Source organism: Euprymna scolopes, unplaced genomic scaffold (genome assembly GCF_053919585.1).
Source record: "Euprymna scolopes isolate OS-2025 unplaced genomic scaffold, ASM5391958v1 sca1, whole genome shotgun sequence".
NCBI classification, from domain to species: Eukaryota; Metazoa; Mollusca; class Cephalopoda; order Sepiida; family Sepiolidae; genus Euprymna; species Euprymna scolopes.
The window spans coordinates 1,244,104-1,254,103 of NW_027633102.1; the positions used below are offsets into that span (position 1 = coordinate 1,244,104).

Consider the following 10,000-nt stretch of genomic DNA (forward strand, 5'->3'; position numbering starts at 1 on the left):
CCCCACATGGCGGTAGGCGCAAAACTGGAAAATCGCCGACCAGAAATGTCGCTTCGTATAATCGACGTTTTTTTTGACCACCATTTTCAGGTGTCGGAGGTGGGTCTGGACGAATACCAACACCATTTCTGGGGTTTCACAACCGCCCGGCTTCTCCGACATATGTTGGAAAGGAGTAGCGATCGAGCGAAGGGGGCTGTCGGTAGGCGGCCGCGGGTTGCATGTGTGCCCGGGACAGCACCCCCATCCAACTAAGGGGTGTCCCCGGGGGCCAGGGGGACCTCGTCCAGGTCGGCCGGGCGCTTCCAGACGCCTACCGACACCGGTCAGGTCGGCGAGGCTCCCGGCGGCCCCGAGCGGGACCACAGGTTGCGGAAGGCGTCCAAGTGAGCGGCGGCGACGCCAGGAGGCCCCCGGGGTCGACTCCGCGGCCCCCGGGTCGGTGTGCGGGCCTCCAGAGCTCGATAAAGTAGTGGTGTCGCTAGCGGTCGAGAAGGCACTTTTCGACGCCTACTGCCACCCCCACATGGCGGTAGGCGCAAAACTGGAAAATCGCCGACCAGAAATGTCGCTTCGTATAATCGACGTTTTTTTGACCACCATTTTCAGGTGTCGGAGGTGGGTCTGGACGAATACCAACACCATTTCTGGGGTTTCACAACCGCCCGGCTTCTCCGACATATGTTGGAAAGGAGTAGCGATCGAGCGAAGGGGGCTGTCGGTAGGCGGCCGCGGGTTGCATGTGTGCCCGGGACAGCACCCCCATCCAACTAAGGGGTGTCCCCCGGGGGCCAGGGGGACCTCGTCCAGGTCGGCCGGGCGCTTCCAGACGCCTACCGACACCGGTCAGGTCGGCGAGGCTCCCGGCGGCCCCGAGCGGGACCACAGGTGCGGAAGGCGTCCAAGTGAGCGGCGGCGACGCCAGGAGGCCCCCGGGGTCGACTCCGCGGCCCCCGGGTCGGTGTGCGGGCCTCCAGAGCTCGATAAAGTAGTGGTGTCGCTAGCGGTCGAGAAGGCACTTTTCGACGCCTACTGCCACCCCCACATGGCGGTAGGCGCAAAACTGGAAAATCGCCGACCAGAAATGTCGCTTCGTATAATCGACGTTTTTTTTGACCACCATTTTCAGGTGTCGGAGGTGGGTCTGGACGAATACCAACACCATTTCTGGGGTTTCACAACCGCCCGGCTTCTCCGACATATGTTGGAAAGGAGTAGCGATCGAGCGAAGGGGGCTGTCGGTAGGCGGCCGCGGGTTGCATGTGTGCCCGGGACAGCACCCCCATCCAACTAAGGGGTGTCCCCCGGGGGCCAGGGGGACCTCGTCCAGGTCGGCCGGGCGCTTCCAGACGCCTACCGACACCGGTCAGGTCGGCGAGGCTCCCGGCGGCCCCGAGCGGGACCACAGGTTGCGGAAGGCGTCCAAGTGAGCGGCGGCGACGCCAGGAGGCCCCCGGGGTCGACTCCGCGGCCCCCGGGTCGGTGTGCGGGCCTCCAGAGCTCGATAAAGTAGTGGTGTCGCTAGCGGTCGAGAAGGCACTTTTCGACGCCTACTGCCACCCCCACATGGCGGTAGGCGCAAAACTGGAAAATCGCCGACCAGAAATGTCGCTTCGTATAATCGACGTTTTTTTTGACCACCATTTTCAGGTGTCGGAGGTGGGTCTGGACGAATACCAACACCATTTCTGGGGTTTTCACAACCGCCCGGCTTCTCCGACATATGTTGGAAAGGAGTAGCGATCGAGCGAAGGGGGCTGTCGGTAGGCGGCCGCGGGTTGCATGTGTGCCCGGGACAGCACCCCCATCCAACTAAGGGGTGTCCCCCGGGGGCCAGGGGGACCTCGTCCAGGTCGGCCGGGCGCTTCCAGACGCCTACCGACACCGGTCAGGTCGGCGAGGCTCCCGGCGGCCCCGAGCGGGACCACAGGTTGCGGAAGGCGTCCAAGGGAGCGGCGGCGACGCCAGGAGGCCCCCCGGGGTCGACTCCGCGGCCCCCGGGTCGGTGTGCGGGCCTCCAGAGCTCGATAAAGTAGTGGTGTCGCTAGCGGTCGAGAAGGCACTTTTCGACGCCTACTGCCACCCCCACATGGCGGTAGGTGTAAAATCGGAATAGACCGGACCAGGAATGTCGAGGGGGAAAAAAATGACAAAGTCCTGGTGTGCCTAGGCGTCGAGAAGGCACTTTGCGACGCCTACCGACATCCCATGTGGCAGTAGGCGTAAAACTGGAAAATCGCCGACCAGAAATGTCGCTTCGTATAATCGACGTTTTTTTTTGACCACCATTTTCAGGTGTCGGAGGTGGGTCTGGACGAATACCAACACCATTTCTGGGGTTTTCCAGTTTGAAAGTTTTATAAAACATGTTCGGTAGGAAGCACACTTTGGTGTGTCGGTTCGTCGGAGCAGCGACTCTTTGCCTCGTGGTGGTCCGGAACGTCTCTACGGGGCTTGTCGCAAAGGCGTCAGAAAGTGGCATCTCCGCCGCCTAGGGCTGTCACCGTTATCGCTGTCGCCGCGCTCCAACTTGTTTGATCCGCCGCCTTCGTTCCTGCCAACCGTGCGCCCGCTCATCGTCGTTAGGTTATAATACGTGGTACGTGTGTGTGCTTCTCCGTGGACCTAGGGCTGCTCGACGTGTCGAACGATATGTTGGAACAACTAACGGCTCCTTTTTCCTGGTTCCATAGTCGTCGTGGTACCGCGTCGTCAGCCATATCTATGTCCACCATGTTTAGCCGATACGTTTGCTGCAGCTTCTGCTTCCGCCTCAGCGTTCGCCGCTCTCAGCCGCCGCTGTTGTTGCTGCCGTTCTGCCATTCAACCACTACCTGCGAATCTTTCGATGATCGGCCGAACGACCCATCGCTGTGCGACCGATAAATCCTCCGGATTAGGGAGAAACGCCGCCGCTCTCTGCCGCCGTCGAACGGAAAAACGTACATTGTAACGAACGAACGAACGAACGAACGAATTAACGAACGAGCGAACAAACAAACAAAAATAGCCGCGGGGGATGCACTATGTAGATCCTGATCCCCTTGTAACCATACGTACGTTGTTCGATGCTCTCCCGTCCTGGAAGTCGCCGCAGCAAACAGGAGGATGAGCAGCAGCAGGCGCCGCCGCCGTAACCGCCGCCTGCCTGCCGCCTCCTACTCCTGTCAGCGTCCGATCTCACAGCCGTGTGAACGTTCGCTGACACCCGATTTCTTTCCGTCTGGCAAAACCTTGGACGTCCCGCTCGCGGTACACGTGCTGCAGCGACTTCTCGTCCGACAACGCATAAGCGTCGACGTCTGCCGCCGCATCTTCTGATACGTGGACGGTGATAGCGCTAGTCCCTTCTTGCGCCACCTCCACCTTGTTAGCGCCAAAGAAGATCGATCGAGCAGTCGTGGTCGCAGTCGATTAACCCGTTTTCACCGTCCGCAGTTCCCAGCCGCCGATCAAGTCGTTGCTCTTCTTGTTCGTTCTTCCCATACCGTCGATTTGCACGGCTGCCGGATGAGCCATCCTCTGTCCGGCGAAGCGCTCACGTCAGTGATCGATACTTGCACCGACAGTCCTCCCGCTCGCGACTCGGTGCTCGAATCGGACTCGTTCGTTTTTATCTCGATGCGATTGTGAAAAGGGGGACCGGTCGTCAATGTCGTGTGTGTCGACGATGTTGTTCGCCCGGTCCGCCGCGTTGTTGTCGTTTTTTTTTTTTTTTTTTTTTTCCCCTAACGTTCGCCGTCGCACGGACGAAAGGGTGAGAAAAAAAAAAAAAAGCTCGAAAAAGCCGCCCAAAAAAATCGGACCGAGGAGCCGCTTGCGAGAACGCGCCATGTGCACGTTGTCTCTCCTCGGTTTTTCCGAGCACGAACACGACGCCGGTCGGTCGGTCGGTCGACGAAGGCGACGACGAAGGTGACGGGAAAATTTACGCCGCCGCTGCCCTGGTCCAGCTCCTCCCCGATGACGGCTGTGATGTTGACGTTGACGTTGGCGACGACGACGACGACGACGGAGACGACGACGACGACGAGACGGCATCGATGGCGACCACGATGACGACGACCTCGACGAGTTCAGTCTGCACCTTGACCTCCGATGTCCGTGTGCACTGCCGTCGTGCTGTTTGTCGTTTGTCGTATGTATCGCTGTCAAGGGTGCCGTTGTCGTTGTTGTTGTCGACGTTGTTGCTTGCTCTCTCGTCTCGGTCGGTTGGTACGTTGATGACGACGACGACGACGAAGACGACGACGACGACGACGAGACGGCATCGATGGCGACCACGATTGACGACGACCTCGACGATTCCAGTCTGCACCTTGACCTCCGATGTCCGTGTGCACTGCCGTCGTGCTGTTTGTCGTTTGTCGTATGTATCGCTGTCAAGGGTGCCGTTGTCGATGTTGTTGTTGTCGACGCTGTCGTCTGTTCTCTCTTCTCGGCCGGCTGTGACGTGGACGTTGACGACGACGACGACGAGACGGAATCGATGGCGACCACGATGACGACGACCTCGGCGAGTTCAGTCTGCACCTTGACCCTCGATGTCCGTGTGCACTGCCGTCGTGCTGCTTGTCGTTTGTCGTATGTATCGCTGTCAAGGGTGCGTTGTCGTTGTTGTTGTCGACGTTGGTCGCTTTCGTTCTTTGAGTCTCGGTCTCGGTCCAAGTCAGGGGAGAAACAAAAAAGAGGCCATCAGCGCGGGCAGCGCGCTTCTTCTGACGGCGAACCCCCTCGAAAAATAAATAAACACGTGCCCGTCGTTGTAGTTGTCTGTCTTATGTCGGTCGGTCGGTCGGTCGGTCTGTCGTTCTGTCGAAACAAAGTCCCAAATTCCAACGATACCTGGTTGATCCTGCCAGTAGTCATATGCTTGTCTCAAAGCTTAAGCCATGCAAGTGTAAGTTCACGCCACGCATTAGAACGGGCGAAACCGCGAATGGCTCAGGAACCGGACCTAATCCTCGGGACCGTATTCCTCCTCGGAGGCGATGGATAACTGTGGCAATTCTAGAGCTAATACATGTGACACAGGCCGCGATCGGTCGGCGCGCCGTCGTCGCCACGCCTCGCGCGCTGGCACCCGCGTCGGCCGTTCCGGGTCGCGGCGCTACATATTAGACTGAGACCGATGCGCGTCATTCCGTCCTCCCGTCGTCGGCGTTCCCGCTCGCGGGTCCGTTCGGTGGCGGGGCTCATAGGGCGGCGCGCTCCGCTTTGGTGACTCTGGATAACTCACTGGTCGATCGCACGAGCTTTCACGCCCGGCGACGGGTCTCTCGAGGGTCCGCCCTATCAACTGTCGACGGTCGGTTAAGTGCCTACCGTGGTTACTACGGGTAACGGGGAATCGGGGTTCGATTCCGGAGAGGGAGCATGCGAAACGGCTACCACATCCAAGGAAGGCAGCAGGCGCGCAAATTACCCACTCCCGGCACGGGGAGGTAGTGACGAAAAATAACGACGCGGGACTCTGTCGAGGCCCCGCGATCGGAATGAGTACACTTCAAATCCGTTAACGAGGACCAACCGGAGGGCAAGTCTGGTGCCAGCAGCCGCGGTAATTCCAGCTCCGGTAGCGTATATTAAAGTTGTTGCGGTTAAAAAGCTCGTAGTCCGAACTCGGGTCGTGGTCGCGCAAGCGGCCCGGGCGGCGGCGGCGCCATCGTCCGTCGTTGACTTTGGTCGTCCGTTCGCATTCCCGGCCCTTTCCGCCGGTGTCAACCGCTAGCATACCCGCCACGCGGTCCTGCCGGCGAGGTGGACGAGGAGGTCGTGATCGGGATCCGGGAAAAAAAAAACAAGTGGTCGTCGGTTCGGTTCCGGGAGTAGTCTAACGGGGGGTGCTACGTGTGTGTGTTTGGGTGCGTTCATTCGCATCCCCGCACTCTGACCCCCGCGCTTCTCTCCCTCTCCCTTTCCGCGCGTTCCTCTTTTTTTTTGAACCCCCCGGTCCGCTCCGAGTCCCTGCTTCGTGTCTTGTCTGCGCGCGTGTTGCGGTCGGCGGTTTCTCCTCCAAGGGTGCTCTTAACCGAGTGTCCGCGGCGGCCGGTACGTTCACTTTGAAAAAATTAGAGTGCTCAGAGCGGGCTGTTCAAGCTTGCATACGATAAGCATGGAATGATGGAAGAGGGCCTCGTCTACGTCTGTCGGTCTCCGTCTACGGCGAGGCAATGATCGAAGGGAGCGGTCGGGGCCACTCGTATTGCGACGTTAGAGGTGAAATTCTTGGATCGTCGCAAGACGAACTGCAGCGATGGCGTGTGGCAAGCACGTTTTCCTCGATCAAGAGCGAAAGTCGGAGGTTCGAAGACGATCAGATACCGTCGTAGTTCCGACCGTAAACGATGCCGACCGGCGATCCGCCGGCGTTCGCTTCCATGACCCGGCGGGTAGCCTGCGGGAAACCAGAGTTCGGTTCCGGGGGGAGTATGGTTGCAAAGCTGAAACTTAAAGGAATTGACGGAAGGGCACCACAGGAGTGGAGCCTGCGGCTTAATTTGACTCAACACGGGAAAACTCACCCGGTCCGGACACCGGTAGGATTGACAGATCGATAGCTCTTTCTCGATTCGGTGGGTGGTGGTGCATGGCCGTTCTTAGTTGGTGGAGCGATCCGTCTGGTTGATTCCGATAACGAACGAGACTCCGGCCTGCTAACTAGTGCGCCGATGTCAGTGATTTTTACGGCGGGCTCGGCGTCCTCCGTGGCGCTCGGGTCCGGGTCGGTTTTCTCACGCACTTCTTAGAGGGACGGGTGGCAGAAAGCCACACGAGGCGGAGCGATAACAGGTCTGTGATGCCCTTAGATGTCCGGGGCCGCACGCGCGCTACACTGGAGGTATCAGCGGGGACTTCGCCCCGGCCCGAGAGGGTTGGGAAACCTCTGAACCACCTCCCGTGATAGGGATCGGGGCCTGTAACCAACCCCGTGAACGAGGAATTCCCGGTAGGCGCGGGTCAACAGCCCGCGTCGATCACGTCCCTGCCCTTTGTACACACCGCCCGTCGCTACTACCGATCGAACGGTCCGGTGAGGTCCTCGGATCTGGCGACGACGCCGCCGGGCAGTGCGCGACGTGTCCGTCACGACACTCGTGCATCTACGCCTCGGCGTTCGATGCCTGGAGAAGACGACCGAACCCGATCGTTTAGAGGAAGTAAAAGTCGTAACAAGGTTTCCGTAGGTGAACCTGCGGAAGGATCATTACCGTTTTCCCGTTCGAGACTGGTTTGTTGTTTTCCGGCCTACCTCCTCTGTCTGTCGGCGTCAACGCCTCGAATGCGCGCAAACAAACCTATAAAAGGCGGAGCGAGAGATAGATTTGTGGTGACGCGGAGGTTTTTAAAGCCCCAGCTCTTCTTGCTTGCTTCCGCGTCTTACCACCTGTTGTTTTTTCGCCCACCGCAAGTGATGGCCGCTTCTTCTTTGCCTTGTCGCCGCTTTATCGTTTTTTGTTTTTTTGCAGCCGCTGTGCCACCGCCGCTAGCTAAAAAACAAACTACTCGCGACATTGCAATGCCGTCACGCCTCCTCGCACAGACCTCCTCGCACACTACTAAATCTATATAAACAAAAACTAATATAAAAAAACCCAAGTGCTGAACCCTGGACGGGGGATCACTCGGCTCGTCCGTCGATGAAGAGCGCGGCCAGCCGCGAGAACTGATGCGAATTGCAGGACTCAGTGAACATCGACACCTCGAACGCACATTGCGGCCCCGAGATCCCTTGTCTCGGGGCCACGTCCGGTCGAGAGGCGGAACGTTACATGTCTTTCTCCGTTAACGAAACGACATCTTGCCGTCCCCGTGCCCGCCCGGTCCTCGGCACGGTGGTAACCGGGACGTCGCAGGAGCGAGTGACGAGGGGGAAGAAAAATAAAAAAAGAATTGACTCCTTTCAATGTCTTTTTTTTTTTTAAAACCCTCTCCGGCCTCCTCCTTCGTCTCCCGCTGGCAGACCGCGGAGTCTTTTCCCTTTTCGACCGCGTGAAGAAACACTGTGGAGGAGGAGCAGGAGGAGTCTGTCCGAAAGCAGCCGAAGGGAGAACAAAACAAAAAAAAAGCACCGACCTAACCGACTGCCGACGTAAGCGCCGCCTGCTCGTCTCGCTCTCTGCCTCATGAAGGTGTCTCTCAGCGACGCCTCGAGCAGCGCGACGAGCACGGCCGTCGCACCGTAAAAAGGTGGCCGCGTCGTAGGCAACGTCGGATGGGGAGGACCCAGGCTTTTTTTTAATTGTTGGCTTCTTCATTTCGGTCGGACGGGCGCTATATCGGCCAGCCGTCGTCACACGGAGGGTACCGATCGAGATTCCTCTCCTCCAAACACCACACTCTACTAAAAACCGCCGCCCTCGGCTCGGACGAGACGACCCGCTGAACTTAAGCATATCGCTAAGCGGAGGAAAAGAAACCAACCGGGATTCCCTTAGTAACGGCGAGTGAACCGGGAGAAGCCCAACGCCGAATCCCGTCGCAAGTAAAAGGCTTCGGGACGTGTGGCGCATGGGTCGAAGGCAGCCGTTCGTTTTCGTCTCGCATAGTTCGGAGTTCCCTCGATCGGGGCCGCCCGCGGCGGGTGCCAGGCCCATTCGGTGCGGACGGCGAGCGACGGCCTTCGATCCGAGAGTCGGGTTGCTTGGGAACGCAGCCCAAATCGGGTGGTAAGCTCCATCCAAGGCTAAATACCGGGACGAGTCCGATAGTCGACAAGTACCGTGAGGGAAAGTTGAAAAGAACTTTGGAGAGAGAGTTCAAGAGAACGTGAAACCGCCCAGGGGTAAACGGGTGGGACCGCTCACCGCGATCGCGGGGGGACTCAGTCCGGTGCTGCCTAGGCTCGAGCCCAAACTCGATGTGTGTTCTTGAAAGAGAGGCCGTCGCGGCACAGGTCGTCGTTCGTCGTGTCGCGGGGGACTCGTTCCCCGCGGTTCCAGCTTTTGTGCCCGCGTCGCCGACGAAGGAGACGGGCCGCGTGGATAGCGGGAAGGGAAACGTGGTGACGACCGTGGCGTCGGTAGGTGGCTGCGTCGGTTGGCTGCGACGGAGGGACTCGTCCTCTCGATCGCTGCTGCCGCCGGGCCCTAACCCGCCGCATCCGTCGCCGCCGCTTCTTCTTTCCTCCTGCTCCCTCCGCGCGCGACTCCGCTGCACCCGTCCCCTTCATCATCGCTCGGCGTAATCATGGCGCGGGCGCTTCGCGCGACCTCCGCGCGGCCCGGCACCGGACGCACTTCCCCTCCGGTCCGTCGTCGCGACCCGTTCCCGGCGTGCAGGTCGAACACGCGGGTTTTTTTCGTAGGCGGCAGGCGTTTCATCACCCTGAAAACCCCCGTCTTCCCACCTTGTGAAGTCGGGGGCCACCGGCCGTCGGGCCCGCGAACGTAACTGCCCCTTTCTGCCGGGAACGGAGGAAATCTGACACGATCCGTTACACGTGGCGAGCCGGTCCGTTTTGATCCCGCCGGAAGTCGCGTGCGGGCGACGCACTCTGTGTGTCGCTCCTTAGGCGCCCCACCGTCTCGGGCGCGTGCGCGATGAGAGGCGGGATAGGACTGGCGCGGCCTCGCCGTCACGCACCTCGCCGACGTTTCGGGTTCTTGTCGGGGGCAACCCCGCCCGCGCCCGTTTCCGTTTCCGGAGAGGTCGCTCGGCGACGCTTTTTTACTCGAGCCGCCCGCCACCCCGGGTCAGCGACGTGCATCGGCAACCCACCCGACCCGTCTTGAAACACGGACCGAGGAGTCCTGGCCGTTCGCGAGTCGTAGGGGCCACCTCTGACTAACCCCGAAGGCGAAGCGAAAGCGAGAGAGCGTGTAGGAGGGCGTCGATCGGGAGAGTGTCGTGGCAAAGTCGTCCGGGGGTCGTCGGGGGGTGTCGTCGGTCTCGTGCCGTCGTCTTCTCCTCGCCTCACCCGCCTCCGAGCCGTGCCCGATCCCGCCGGCGCGGCGTTTTCGGCCTTCCGCCGTCGCTGCTGCGGTGCCCGCAACTTTTC

At 60.0% G+C, this 10,000-nt stretch overlaps 2 non-coding genes and 1 pseudogene across 2 annotated transcripts in view; all 3 read left to right on the forward strand.

The window, feature by feature from the left end:
* The first annotated feature begins 4,842 nt into the window (after window positions 1-4,842).
* On the forward strand, window positions 4,843-7,210 carry LOC145273513 (small subunit ribosomal RNA; annotated as a pseudogene).
* Window positions 7,211-7,605: 395 nt separating this feature from the next.
* LOC145273331 (5.8S ribosomal RNA) lies at window positions 7,606-7,763 on the forward strand. Its single transcript, XR_013866326.1, has one exon. It is a non-coding gene; the product is annotated as a 5.8S ribosomal RNA (ribosomal RNA).
* Window positions 7,764-8,355: 592 nt separating this feature from the next.
* Window positions 8,356-10,000, forward strand: part of LOC145273202 (large subunit ribosomal RNA) — a 5,713-nt gene continuing 4,068 nt past the window's right edge. Inside the window, exon 1 of the ribosomal RNA XR_013866231.1 lies at window positions 8,356-10,000. This exon is cut by the window's right edge and continues 4,068 nt beyond it. This is a non-coding gene — a ribosomal RNA (large subunit ribosomal RNA).